A 15,755-nucleotide genomic window follows, 5' to 3' on the forward strand; every position below is an offset into this window, starting at 1 on the left:
TCCTCTTCTGTCCTCTTCTGTCCTCTTCTGTCCTCTTCTGTCCTCTTCTGTCCTCTTCTGTCCTCTTCTGTCCTCTTCTGTCCTCTTCTGTCCTCTTCTGTCCTCTTCTGTCCTCTTCTGTCCTCTTCTGTCCTCTTCTGTCCTCTTCTGTCCTCTTCTGTCCTCTTCTGTCCTCTTCTGTCCTCTTCTGTCCTCTTCTGTCCTCTTCTGTCCTCTTCTGTCCTCTTCTGTCCTCTTCTGTCCTCTTCTGTCCTCTTCTGTCCTCTTCTGTCCTCTTCTGTCCTCTTCTGTCCTCTTCTGTCCTCTTCTGTCCTCTTCTGTCCTCTTCTGTCCTCTTCTGTCCTCTTCTGTCCTCTTCTGTCCTCTTCTGTCCTCTTCTGTCCTCTTCTGTCCTCTTCTGTCCTCTTCTGTCCTCTTCTGTCCTCTTCTGTCCTCTTCTGTCCTCTTCTGTCCTCTTCTGTCCTCTTCTGTCCTCTTCTGTCCTCTTCTGTCCTCTTCTGTCCTCTTCTGTCCTCTTCTGTCCTCTTCTGTCCTCTTCTGTCCTCTTCTGTCCTCTTCTGTCCTCTTCTGTCCTCTTCTGTCCTCTTCTGTCCTCTTCTGTCCTCTTCTGTCCTCTTCTGTCCTCTTCTGTCCTCTTCTGTCCTCTTCTGTCCTCTTCTGTCCTCTTCTGTCCTCTTCTGTCCTCTTCTGTCCTCTTCTGTCCTCTTCTGTCCTCTTCTGTCCTCTTCTGTCCTCTTCTGTCCTCTTCTGTCCTCTTCTGTCCTCTTCTGTCCTCTTCTGTCCTCTTCTGTCCTCTTCTGTCCTCTTCTGTCCTCTTCTGTCCTCTTCTGTCCTCTTCTGTCCTCTTCTGTCCTCTTCTCAGGAAACGCAACCAGATATTAGGAGCAATCCTCAATTGACAGAGCGCCACTACTGACCTCATCCCGCTAAGTAAAAGTGTTTTTCCTGCTTTACACAGAATGCGGACTACCATGCAGCAACCTATACTCCCGAGGGGCCGCAGGAAACTGGAGTGAATAATGTCCTCCTCTTCCTTTAGATTAAGCTTATGCCGTGTTCTCACTGGTGCTATTGGCTTCCATTGGAGATTTAAGCTTTTTGGTATTTTTGATGCTGTATAGTTAGTCACAAAGTTACCTGAGACGTAATAAATAGCATTAAAGCTGCAGTAATTTTTTTATGTACACTGCTCAAAAAATAAAGGGAACACTTAAACAACAGAATATAACTCCAAGTAAATCAAACTTCTGTGAAATCAAACTGTCCACTTAGGAAACAACACTGATTGACAATCAATTTCACATGCTGTTGTCCAAATGGAATAGACAATAGATGGAAATTATTGGCAATTATCAAGACACCCTCAGTAAAGGAGTAGTTCTGCAGGTGGGGACCACAGACCACATCTCAGTACCAGTGCTTTCTGGCTGATGTTTTGGTCACTTTTGAATGTTGGTTGTGCTTTCACACTCGTGGTAGCATGGGACGGACTCTACAACCCACAGAAGATGCTCAGGTAGTGCAGCTCATCCAGGATGGCTCATCAGTGAGAGCTGTGGCAACGAGGTTTGCTGTGTCTCAGCGTAGTGTTCAGAGGCTGGAGACGCTACCAGGAGACATGGAGGGGGGCCGTAGGAGGGCAACAACCCAGCAGCAGGACCGCTACCTCCGCCTTTGTGCAAGGAGGAACAGGAGGAGCACTGCCAGAGCCCTGCAAAATGACCTCCAGCAGGCCACAAATGATCCTCCTTAAGACTGTCAGAAGGAGCTCACTGATAGATTCTCAGTTAGCTAATTTTGCAGCCAGGAATAGACAGTGCAGCACAGATGCTACAGAAGGCAACATTTTTAATGAAACTCAATTACAGAAATCAATTTTAGCCCCAAATACTTGCATTAAAGTAAAAAAAACAAATGACCCCAAATCTGGACAACCGCTTTAACTCCTTACCAACATCTGCCGTTCGTGTATGGTATAAGTCAGTAGCGGGTGTATGGAGCAGAGTCAGCTCTCCCCGTACATGGCAGATAATGGCTGTGACAAACAACCAGGACCTGCCTCTAAGAGCTGCGAGTGGAGCGAAGATCTGCTCACCACTGTTAACCTGTTCAGTGCTGCTGTCAATCACTAACAGCAGCATTAACAGTGCACCAGCATTGGGACGCATCGTTCCATGTGCCCACCGGCGCTCCAGTGACGCGATCACAGGGCGCAGATGGACTGCTATGTCATCCGGGGGTCTGCTGAAGCCTCCGTGCCTGTCATCATAAAGCTTCATTTGGGCTGTAAAGAAGACCGTGATTTTGCTATATGGAGCATTACTGTGGTATCGCTGTATATAGCACAAGCAATCAGATGATGTATACAAATGCAGTGAAAATTTAAAAAAAAAAAAAAAAAAAAAAAGTTTAAAATATTAAAACCCCACACGTTCAGCTCACCTCCCACTAAAAATAAAGATAATAAAAATATACACATTTGTGGTATGGTCTCTTTCAGAGAAATACAATCTATCCAAATATAAAAAACAAACGATCAGAGAACACAGAAAAAAATTCAAAAAGCCCAAATTACATTTTTTTCGTTCGCCACAATACTGCAGAAAACCCTGTAAGAAGCGATGACCATGTCATATGTGTCCCAAAATGTTATCAATAAAGTCCTCTTGCCCTTCAAAAAATAAGCCCCCACACAGCTCCATCAACCCGAAAAACGAAAATGTTACGGGTCTCAGAAAAAATGGTGACACCATAAAAAAAAAGTTTTTTTCTTTTGCCAAAACTCTTGGAGAAGTTTGGTCATGCTGTAATCACACTGAGGAGTAGGATCCTATTACCAGGTCATTTTCACCACACTATGTACGCCGATAAAACCGTTCCCAGAAAAACAGTGTCAGGCTTTTTTTTTCCTCGCACTTTTACTGCACTTGGACTTTTTTTCCCGTTTTCTAGTACTATGTGGTAAATGAATGGTGGGATTTATAAGTACCGCTCATCCTACAAAATAACAAGACCTCACACTATGTGGACAGACATGAAAAAGTTATAGCCCTTGGAAAAAGCGAAGGAAAAAACAGAAAAAACATCAATTGGTTATGTTGGGAAGGTGTAAAGCTGAAGAAACGCATGTAACAGCAGAATATGGAGGAAGGTGAGATATCACCGGCTGGTGGATACTACCTGCTCCATCGCTGGCAGAGTAACCCATCCCCATGGTGGCCGCTGAGATCTTCTCTTGTAGAAACGGATCCAAAATCTATAAAACATCGGGAACAGTCAGCAGAGGGTTTGGTGATTGGCTCATATTGGCGATATCCCCAGGGGCATTAATGGGCACAGGGAAGATTGGGAATGAATAGGATTGGCTGTTAGATATGTGATCTCTTCCATTAAAGGGGATGTCTAGTTGGAACAAGTTCTCACTGATCTCTGGATAGGTGATGACTCTTAGATCGGTGGGTTTCGCCGCTATGACCCAATCAGCAGAACAGCACTTATAGATAGAAGTGAGCGAAGTGCAAATGTTCAACCGCCGGTCCGTTCATTCTCTATGGGGGGCGCTGTACTCAGCTTTCTCCTGCATAGAGAATGAATGGAGCGGTGGTCCGGGGAGGTACTAGCAGGGATTAGTTGGGTTCCCAGCAGATCTAGAAGTTGTCACTTATCATGTGTTGGGGAATAATGACTTATCCTCTGATAAATGTGCTGATTCCTGTCAGTTGTGGTCGCTGAGTGCGTGTGATGGGATGTGGCTCCGTCCGTTATATTATATCACGTCTTATACCTATAATCTCGCTGATCGCAGGTGTCTGTCTTCACACTCAGATGAGATGGAACAAACTGACCATATAGAACTTTTTTTTTTTTTTCAAATTCAAACCGAGCAATCCTATTGGCTGAGTATGAATGCAGTTACCATGGTGACAGAAGTAGCTGCAGATTTAAAGGGACAAGATACTAATATTGTACTAAAGTGTATTTTATTATATACTTCACATAACTGACTGGGTACACCTTGGTGCTGGTGGGATGGCTTTTTTTTTTTTTGTCAAAAACCATGTTTACTAAGTACCCTATATTATATATATTTCCTATTGCTTTTACTTACTTATAGCAGGGTATATGTTCATATTGTTTCTATCCTAAGTTTGTCTATTTTCTAATAGAGACATGACCAGTCCTCTTTAGAATTTTATAGTGACCCCATTGAGGTCATGGACTGATATTGGGGATTGCAGAGTTGGGGCAAGGTGTTGGTGCTAAGTAAGTGACATCAAATGAAGGCTATGGTGCATACACAGTAAATCAGTCTTGTTATTCCACAGAAATCCTGTTCTATAACACAAAATATCTTCACATGGTGAGGAGTTGTGTTGTGTTTTTCTCCATTTACATTCTAGCGTGGTGATTACATAAAATGTAAAATTCCTATTCAATAATTACTGAATGACAGTAGCTTGTATCCCTGGAGGACAAGTCATTTACCGGTTCACCAGGTTTGATGTTCTAATGCATTTAGATGTTTCAGTATTTGTATATATGTATATATTTTTTTTCCCCCCTTAAGGGTATTCAAGCGCAAACGGTGGCAAACTTCTTCCTCTCCTTTGAAGCACAGCTTTCAATTATTCCTATCGTAAACCAGGTAAAAAGCTTCGAGCCGAGCGCGATCAGACTCCTTCAGTCCCGCAGCAGGTAAATCTGTGAACATCGCCGGCACTCCTGCTGTTCCTAGTACCGATCCCTCTGAGCGGCTGTGCAGTAATGAAGGCTGGATTCACCCCAAACTTGCTCGTCTTTTTTTTCGATTTCCAGTTCTGGTAATTAGTGATACACATGTGTATATCCAGTGGTCAACTCAAAACCTATGTATGGAAAATCAATTGTTTGCTGTATGCATCTCATTTGTAGGATGCACACTATTCATTTCAATATGGAGCGGAGTAGGAGGAGACTTTCATTGCTGTCGCCCTTTACTTCCTCCCTGCTGATAGGAAATGCCATGCTGTTTGCTTGTGTCCTGTGATTACAGCAGCCTGCAACAGTTTTCAAGCGTGCACTCCCCGGCTCAGGCATCAAGCAGTAAATGATAACATTAAAACGCTGCTACCCCTTTGTTAGTCACTTTTTTATCTTCTTCCCTCTTCTACGAATGCTATAGTCCGTTATTCTAGAACTGCTCTGAAAATGGTTCTCTCTGGAGTGTTGGGATTTGGGTTTAGGGTGGGTTATGGGAATTGAAGTTCAGATACTTTGTTCATATTTTTACTATGGAATTACTATGTCATGTATGTTATTTGAAAGATGGAATATTTGTAGTTGGAGTTTTTCAATAAAAATGATTTGATTAAAAAAAATATATGAAATTAAAATTCCTCTGTTCTTGAGAAAGCATAGGATTTTACTAAGAGGTAAATTACACGTTCCTTGTTTTCCGGGCACTTTACATTTTTGCTAGTTTTGTACGATTACACAATCCCTTTTATAGGCCAGTGCCAGCTGTACATCTCTCCCTAAACTCTTGTTCACACTATATTTTAAGCCAGTTTTATTATATGGTTTCTAGATGTTGTCCAGCTTTGATAAATAATTAGTATTTATACTTTTGCTTTTAGATAGACTTGAAGAATGCAGATCCGGAAAGGGTGGAGAAACAAATTGAGAAGATGTTTGACGTTCCCGCTAGTGACTGTATCCGGGTACGATGCGCTCCAGATCAAAATCATTCCTGTAGGCAAATTTAACTCCGCTGTCTGTACCTTGTCTTTTATTTTTTTCTACAAAATGTGGCTGGAAAAGGGGCAATGTAGCGAGGAATTTACATCAATTTTTGGTGTTAAAAAAAAAAAAAAAACCCTTTTGTGATGCATCATTTTTGCGTAAAAATGTGCAGCTTCCTATTTTACACCGCTCTTGCAACTTTTAGAAATTGGGCTTGGTAAGCTACACAGGTCTAAGAACGACGGGTGACGTTAAAAGTGGATAAAGATACACGGTGGCTCAGTGGTTAGCATTGTTGTTTTGCAGCACTGGGATCCTGGGTTCTAATCCCACCAAGGACGACATCTGCAAGAAGTTTGTATGTTCTCCCTGTGTTTGCGTGGGTTTCCTCCGGGTTCTCCAGCTTTCTCCCACACTCCAAAGACATACTGATAGGGAATGTAGATTGTGAGCCCCAATGGGGGCAGTGATGATAATGTCTGTAAAGTGCTGTGAAATTAATGGCGCCATATAAGTGAGTAAAATAAATAAAGATAGATGGAAGTGCTACATAAACATTTATCAAACATTGTGCAACACTTTGATACATTTGGCACAAATAATGGTAACACAACCACAAGCAAAACTGACCTGAGAAAGTCCCTTTATGATACATTTTTCGGAAAGAATTTGAAAGATTTAAAGCGTTAGAAATGAAGAAGATTATCCAATATCACAGAAAAAGGAAAAGTCTCCAGATGTCTTTATGCCGGATGCCGGTCTGTGTCCATACCTAAAGAAGAGCTGCCAGAAGAATGGGGAAGGAATCCTTTAGTAAACATAAATATCCATTGGGGTTTTAGGTGTTAAAAAAATGATCATATGAAAGATTTTGTGATCTGCGGTTACATGATTGTAATAACAACATTAAAGCCCCATTCAGATGTACAGGTTTTATCCATGAGAAACTGAGCAGAACGATATATAGGTTTGTGGGAGAAGATTCAGTATAAATTGTAATTTATTCATTAGATTTGAGAGTCCTCAGTGGTTGATACCTTTAATGGCTAACTGAAAAGATGGTAACAAATTGCAAGCTTTCCAGACTACTCCGGCTTCTTCATCAGGCAGACCTGAGACCTGAGTAGTCTGGAAAGTCTGCAATTTGTTACCTTTTAATGGCTAACGGAAAAGATGGTATCAACCACTGAGGACTCTCAAATCTAAATACTCTTCTATCTACTGGCTAATACGGTACAAAGATAGATGTTTTTCCTGTATCAATATATTCAGTGGAATCCTGCTGTTTGTACAGATGAGTCCAGTGGGCGGTCCTACTAGTGATTGACAGCTATCTTTGCCTGCATGGTCATACAGGGAACTGTCAATCACTTAGTAGGACCGCCCACTGGACTAGTGTACATACGGCAGGACTTTTCACTGCATAAAATGCCAGTTTTGCTGACTCTCTTCCCACAGATATGTCTATCAGTCTGATCAACTTCTCTGCTCTACAACATCCCCCTACAGATCTTATACCATTTCAGCATGACAGGTTCCTTTAATCACCTGCAGATGACATAAGTAGCCATGTTCTGTGTGGCTTACGGAGGGGCTTGATTGCTTGTCAGCTTCAAACAGGTTTCATTTCTTCTGATTCGTTGTAGCCGAGTTCTAAACTGTATTAAGAAATTCATTTCTCTGTTTATTTCTATTAGATGTCGGGGAAGCTTGGAACAAATGTGGAAAGTGTTCTTCAAGAAGTTGTCAGGAGGCTTCCACCGTGAGTACGGACTAATGCGGCTCTATCCATCTTCTCTTTATTAAAGGGAACCTGTCACCTTGGAAAATGCTATGTACCTGCAGGTATAGGGTTAATCTGCAGATAAATATTGTTACAATGCTGCCCGGCCGCCTTATTGATAGTGTAGGTACCGGGAGAAAATTAACTTCTTTCCTCCCTGCAGCCGCCGGCCTTCACTCATCGTTGTGCACGGAGCGGCTACAGTCTTGGATCACAGCACCGCTCGCTATATCAGGGGCGACGGCTGTAAACCCGGCCCGGATTTTGATTGACAGCTTGCTCTGCACAGATGCGCTGCAGAACCACTTAGAATCTGAGTGAAGGAGTAGTATGTTCACAGATAGAGAATATGGCTCATCCACGTGCAGATCTGCTCCACGTCCGATTACATATTTGTGGGAGAAACCCTAGTGGCAGCCTCATATTTCTGACATGGATCCTCTAGCACTATTTGTGAACCTGCGGCTCCCAGCATAACTTGATGAGAGACCGTCAGTCTGCTGGGACCTGTAGTTTCACTACAGCAGGAGTGTCACAAGCTGCGGACCTCTGCTCACTCCAGCACTGAGGCGTCGTAGCAGCATCACCCTGTGTGGAGGTGACGTGTGTAAAGGCAATAAAATCGTGTCTGCTCACTCTGGCAAGTGCTATGAAGTCAATGAGGTTGGCATACTGACCCCAGAGGAAGTGCCAGCCGAAAAACTAAGTTTTTTTTTTTAATAATTTTATTAGCCTTTCCCTCTGTCTTCACCAATCAGCCCTCTGTATTGATGATCAGATCAAAGATCTAGACAGGGATTGTCTCACGCTGCATCTCCTTCCTGATTGTATCACTGAGAAGACAGAAGCTGCCCCATCCCATTCTCCAAGAAATGCAGAACCCAATGCATCTGCTGTCCGTGATCCGCTTATTGTCAGAGGACATCATTAGGGACTGCATTTTCTCATTGCTTAAGAAATTGTTGGGGGACCAATCAGCCCTCTGTATTGATGATCAGATCAAAGATCTAGACAGGGATTGTCTCACGCTGCATCTCCTTCCTGATTGTATCACTGAGAAGACAGAAGCTGCCCCATCCCATTCTCCAAGAAATGCAGAACCCAATGCATCTGCTGTCCGTGATCCGCTTATTGTCAGAGGACATCATTAGGGACTGCATTTTCTCATTGCTTAAGAAATTGTTGGGGGATCCTGCTAATTGCTGAATAATAAAACTGCAGCACCACTCCATTTAAGGCAGTGTTTCCCAAACTCCAGTCCTCATGGCCCCCAACAGGTCAGGTTTTCAGGATTTCCTCAGTATTACACATGTGATGAAAGTATCATCAAGGAATCAGGAATTCTCTCACCTGTGCAATACTATGGAAATCCTGAAGACATGTCCTGTGGGGGGCCGTGAGGACTGGAGTTTGGGAAACACTGATTTTAAAGGGACTGTCAGCACTAGTGTTGAGCGATACCTTCCGATATCAGGAAATATCGTATTGGATTGGATCGGACCGATACTCAAAAAGTATCGGATATCGCCGATTCCGATACCGGAAACCAATGCAAGTCAATGGGACACTAATATCGGAATGAAAATAAACCCTTTCTTTCCTTGTAGGTTAATTCTACATGAAGTAAAACAACTAAGAATAATGTAGAATGTATTATGCGAAAAGCCGGCAATTCATCAGCGCATACACCGGTACCCGACAATTTACAACAGAAAGAATAGAGCATCACACATAGATTAGATAGATAGAAACATGTCAGTCACATATATAATAAGTACAGTGACAGTGTTGGTTACTGTACTTGTCATTTAGTGTAAAGGATTTATTTAAAAAAATAATAGTGTTTTCGTGCACCGTCTCTTTAAGAAAGCCGGCCGGCAATTCAGCATCTGTACCCGACAATTTATAACAGACAGAATAGAGCTTCACACATAGATTAGATAGATAGAAACATGTCAGTCACATATATAAGAAGTACAGTGATAGTGTTGGTTACTGTACTTGTCATTTAGTGTTAAAATAAAGGATTTATTTAAAAAAAAATTGGCGTGGGGTTCCCCTTAATTTTAGTCTCTAGCGGAGGTTAAGCAGACGGCTGGGGCTGATGTTTGAAGCCTGGGAAGGGGGTAATACCCACGGACCTTCCCAGGCTACTAATATCAGCCCCCAGCTGAATACATAGCCTTTACTAGCTATTAAAATGGGGGACCCCCCAAAAAAAATGACGTTGGGTCCCCCCTAATTTAATAGCTAGCAAGGGCTAGGCAGACAGCTGGGGGCTGATATTAATAGCCCAGGAAGGGAGCCATGAATATTGGCCCCCTCCCAGGCTAGAAACACCAGCCGTCAGCCGCCCCAGAAATGGCGCATCCATAGGATGCGCCAACTCTGGCACTTAGCCTCGCTCTTCCCACTGCCCTGTAGCGGTGGCAGTGGGGTAATAGGGTTGGGGTTGATGTCAGCTTATAATGCCAGCTGACATCAAGCCCAGGTTAGTAATGGAGAGGCGTCTATAAGACACCCCCATTACTAACCCCATAGTCAAAGTTAAAAAAAAAACACAAACACCCAGAATAAAGTCCTTTAATTGAAATAAGCACACAATTCTTTATTGTTCTAAATTAAACCATACTTACCATCACGCCCATTCCAGCTGAAGCCAACGATCCCCTGCAATAAAAGAAAAATAATAAAGCAACCTCACCCTTACCTTTCCATGGTTCCCACGATGGCTCCAGCTCTGCTACATCGAGATGACAGGCTGGACCGGCAGAACGCTGCCATCCAGCCTGTCATCCCGCGGACACTGAGAAGCGCAGGCATGCTTGCGCTCCTCAGTGTCTCTCTGTGACGGCATCCAGATGAGCCGACAATGAACTCGGCTCACCTCATGCACGTCACTGACAGCGTGGGAAAATTCTCACGCTGAAGCGCTGAGTGCAGGAGAATTCTCCCACGCTGTCAGTGACGTGCATGAGGTGAGGTCATGTCCAATGAACTCAGCTCACCTCATGCACGTCACTGACAGCGTGGGAGAATTCTCACGCTGAAGCGCTGAGTGCAGGAGAATTTTCCCACGCTGTCAGTGACGTGCATGAGGTGAGCCGAGTTCATTGGACATGACCTCGGCTCATCTGGATGCCGTCACAGAGAGACACTGAGGAGCGCAAGCAAGCCTGCGCTTCTCAGTGTCTGCGGGATGCCAGGCTGGATGGCAGCGTTCTGCTGCGGACCAGCCTGTCATCTCGATGTAGCAGAGCTGAAGCTGTCGTGGGATCCATGGGAAGGTAAGGATGAGGTTGGTTTATTATTTTTCTTTTATTGCAGGAGATCGTTGGCTTCAGCTGGAATGGGCGTGATGGTAAGCATAGTTTAATTTAGAACAATAAAGAATTGTGTCTTTATTTCAATTAAAGGACTTTATTCTGGGTGTTGTGTTTTTTTTAAATACTTTACTAGAAATTCATGGTGGTCATGTCTAATATTGGCGTGACCCCATGAATTTCGGGCTTAGGGCCAGCTGATAATGCCAAGCTGGCCTTAACCCCTTTATTACCCAGTGAGCCACCGCACCAGGGCCCTGGATGAGTTGGGTACAGCGCCAGAAGATGGCGCTTCTATGAACGCGCCATTTTCCGGGGCGGCTGCGGACTGCAATTTGCAGCGGGTGGGGCCCAGAAAGCTTGGGTCTCCCTGCGCTGCAGATTCCAGCCCCCAGCTGCCTAGTTGTACCTGGCTGGACACAAAAATAGGGCGAAGCTCCACGTCAATTTTTTTTTAATTATTTCATTTAATAATTTTTTAAAAAAAGGGCTTCCCTATATTGTTGTGTCCGGCCAGGTACAAATAGGCAGCTGGTGGTTGGGGGCAGCCCTTTCCTGCCTGCTGTACCTGGCTGGACACAAATATAGGGCGAAGCCCCACATCAATTTTTTTTTAATTATTTCATGAATTTCCTGAAATAATTAAAAAAAAATTGACGTGGGGCTTCGCACTATTTGTGTGTCCAGCCAGGTACAACTAGGCAGCTGGGGGATGGAATCTGCAGCGCAGGGAGACCCAAGCTTTCTGGGCCCCACCCGCTACAAATTGCAGTCCGCAGCCGCCCCGGAAAATGGCGCGTTCATAGAAGCTGGATGCTGTACCTGGCTGGCATACAAAAATATGGCAAAGCCCACGTCAAAATTTTTGGGAAAAATTAATTAAAAAATAAATAATAATTTAGGGACTGCATCTTTATTAACTCCTCAAATGTCATTTAGTGTTAAAATAAAGGATTTATTTAAAAAAAAAATTGGCGTGGGATCCCCCATAATTTTAGTCTCTAGCGGAGGTTAAGCAGACGGCTGGGGCAGATGTTTGAAGCCTGGGAAGGGGGTAATACCCACGGAGCTTCCCAGACTACTAATATCAGCCCCCAGCTGAATACTTAGCCTTTACTAGCTATTAAAATGGGGGACCCCCCCAAAAAAATGACGTGGGGTCCCCCCTATTTTAATAGCTAGCAAAGGCTAGGCAGACAGCTGGGGGCTGATATTAATAGCCCAGGAAGGGTGCCATGAATATTGGCCCCCTCCCAGGCTAGAAACACCAGCCGTCAGCCGCCCCAGAAATGGCGCATCCATAGGATGCGCCAACTCTGGCACTTAGCCTCGCTCTTCCACGCTGCCCTGGTGCGGTGGCAGGGGGTAATAGGGTTGGGGTTCATGTCAGCGCCAGCTGCCATGAAGCCCAGGTTAGTAATGATGGGCGTCTATAAGACCCCCCCATTACTAACCTACAAAGTGTTAAAAAGAAAAAACACACTACACCCAGAAAAAAATAATTTATTTGAAATAAAACACACCATTTTATTTAATTCTTAGTTTACTAAAAAAAAAAAATAGTTACCTGTCCACGTTCCTGCGCTGATCTCCCATGCACAGCTGTCACATCTGGAGATGGTGACAGCTGTGCATGGCTGCTGTAAGCTCACGCTGCCGGGAACACGTCCGCTCCCGGCAGCGGGAGCCACTGACTGAGGTCACCGGAGTGCATTCAGTCAGCGCAGCTCCGGAGACCTCCTTTACGGCAGTGCTGTACCGTGGGAATTTCTCACGATACAGCAGGGCCGTAAAGGAGCTAACCGGAGCAGCGCTGCCTGAACTCCGGCGAAAGCGCTTATGCAATGACGGGGCTGCTTTACGGCCCCATCATTCTAGCGGCGGCAGCGGTTCAGAGCGGTCACATTCTATGTGGCTGCTCTAAACTGGAGATCATCATGGGACACTCGTGGACTACTACGGAGGGGTAAGGATAAGGTTGTGGTTTATTATTTTATATTTTATTACAGGAGATCGATGGCTTCGGGGAATTAGGTGTCTAGGTGAGTATAGGTGTAGTTTTTTATTTTTTACTTTATTTTAGGTGGCGATCGGCGGAGACAGGTAATGTATGAACTAATTTATTGTAGGTAACCACTGGCCACCAATGACATGTATTTAAAATTTATTGGGGACCATGGGGCAGTTTAAATAGCAGGATCAGGCTGATGGGAACTATTGCTCCCATCGAGCTGATCCTGCTGGGACGAGTGGACGGGGGACAGACATAGGCCGATGGGAGTAGTAGTGTCACATCGGCCTATGTCTGCCTGCACGCACACACCCGCAGACATCGCACAGACACCGCAGACATCGCACAGACACCGCACACACCCGCAGACATCGCACAGACACCGCAGACATCGCACAGACACCGCGCACACACTCGCAGACATCGCACAGACACCGCGCACACCCCTGCAGACATCGCACAGACACCCGCACACACCAATCATGACGGGTCTGATGGTCTGCGAGGTGTGGCTGACCTGAGCGGCCGTGGGAAAGTTCATGTGAGTTCATGCAGTCAAGCATGAACTCACATGAACCCTCTGAGGGCACCGCGGCGACTTCAAATGAACAGCTGATCGGCATCACCTGATACCTCAGCTGTTCATTTGAAATAACCGGCGGGAAAGCGCAGCACAGAACGGGAAAGCCGGCGGTGAAGTCTTTTCACTGCCGGCTTTCCCGCCCGGGTCCTTCGCTCCCCGCTCCTTGGTGCTTTGCTCCCCGCCCGGTCCTAACTTACGATCAGGATGGGAGGTGGCGAGGGGAGCGGAGGATCGGGGTGGGAGGCTGCGGGGAAGCAGTATGGGGCTGTGTGATTGTTTAAAAGCCAGCGGCTTTTTACCGCGCGCCGGCTTTTAAACAATCAGGAGAATTCTCTCACGCTGGGATGGCATTCTGATGACAGGCTGGATCGCAGCTGAGCGCTGCCATCCAGCTTGTCATCCTTCAGAGACACTGCAGAGAGCAGGCATTATGGGAACTTCCGATTCCGGTATTCGATATTGTAAAACTATCGGAATTAAGTATCGGAATTCCGATACCGCGAATATCGGCCGATACCCGATATTTCAGTATCGGAATGCTCAACACTAGTCAGCACAGAATGACTGTTGAAACTAAGTACAAGTGTAGCACCCCGAGGGTTCGGCTGCTACAGGGGTATTGCACCTCAAACCAGAGGTGTGATATTCCACTCCCGGGTAAGGATGGAGTGTGGACCAGGACTCAGTAAACTGCATGCACCACACACACCCCATTTCCGAGGAACAGACCAACGGTGCTCCCACTAGACAGAGTGCAGGCACGACAGCTTCTGTTCCTGGCTGGAGTGGGGAGGGGGAAGCACACCCAGTGATGTAGGAGCAGATAGGGGTGGGTCTCTGGGCATAGGTAGGAGCCCATTGGTTGCTAGTCACCTGGGCTCACACATAGAGGGAGGTATATAAGGTGGGCACCATCTTAGATCAGTGTTCAGTTCAGGCAGGAGGAGAAGAGGAGAGGAGCTCAGCCAGAGAGGGCTGACAGGGAGCTGTGGCTCAGTCTGGGCCCAGCTCCAGAGGCAAGCCTGGAATGGAGGCCAGAAGCAACAGAGAGAGAGAGGAGGAGGAACAGAAAGGAAAGTAAGAAAGGAACTGGAACAGAGGAGAAAGGAAGCAAAGAACAGAGAGAAAGGTCCAGAGACACGAAGGCAGAAGGAACCCCATATGCCCAGAGGAGATACTGGGTGAAGGGTTGGCAGAATAGGGTACCGGAACCCAAATTGGTGGAGGCGACTAATCCTCAGCCAAAACCGGAGGTTGTCACCACATCTTGGTGCGACCCCTCACTACATCCACCAGAAAGGCATACCGCATAGGGTCAGGGAAACCGGAGAGAGGTTTCGCCAACAGAAGGCCCGAGGAAGCTGGACAAAGGTGGGTCACTGGTGGGGACGGCCAGTAGAAAGGAAGAGAGGGGAGCTCTGAACCACGCTCTGGAATTGCCTGGGAGTTGACAGAGTCCCTCACCTGGTGGACGCAGCACGGCTTGGGCAGTCATCGCCTGCAGCATTGACCTGAATAACAACCGTGAGTAAAGCTTTGGAAACTGCAATTACAAGTCTCTGTGTTTCATCGCTGCACCAGCACCATTAGTACTGGGACGCTCACACCATTACTCCCATCATTATCCACACTAGCTGCCCTGAGGCAATACTCCTCCCGTGGGGAGTCATCCCATACTCAGCTGCACAAACAACATCAGCCTCAGCGGTCTGCAGCGCAGCGGCGGTCCCCACTGACTGCAATCCACGGGTGGCGTAGTCGGACATTTGTTACAACATTAAGACTGCCACTGGTTTGACCACCCTGGGCACGGACCGGGTCACCGCCACACGGAGACTACAACCCCCAGCGATCCGGCTCCGGGTATTCCCCCTGCACAGCAGCAGCGCACAGGCCCAGGGGGCGCGTCACAAGCACTCCGTGGATTACGGCGTGGGCCGATCCTTTATATACACCTTCCCACCTGCTTGTTTTACCTCTGTCTCCTTCCTTCTCTGGTTCTATGAAGCCAGAGCTGTCAATCAAAGAAGAGGAGGGTGTGGATAGAGGGCAAACAAGCAGGTGGGAAGGTGTATATAAATGATTGGCCCCGTCATGAAGCACCGAGAGTTGCGACTTAGTTTGAACAGTCATTCTGTGCTGACAGTCCCTTTAGGTGGACGAGATCCAGATGCAGCTCATTTCACCGCGTAAGGCTGTGTGCCCACTATGCGCCCACTATGCGTTTTTTAAGCGTTTCCGCAGCGGCAATTGCGCCGCAGGAACGCTTAAACGCTTGGTAGAAGGCCTGCAATGTTCCCCAATGATAATCCGCATGTGCTGTGCACATGCTGC

Source organism: Phyllobates terribilis, unplaced genomic scaffold, assembly GCF_046119375.1.
Source record: "Phyllobates terribilis strain yellow unplaced genomic scaffold, ASM4611937v1 Scaffold_66__1_contigs__length_7565176, whole genome shotgun sequence".
Taxonomy (NCBI): Eukaryota; Metazoa; Chordata; class Amphibia; order Anura; family Dendrobatidae; genus Phyllobates; species Phyllobates terribilis.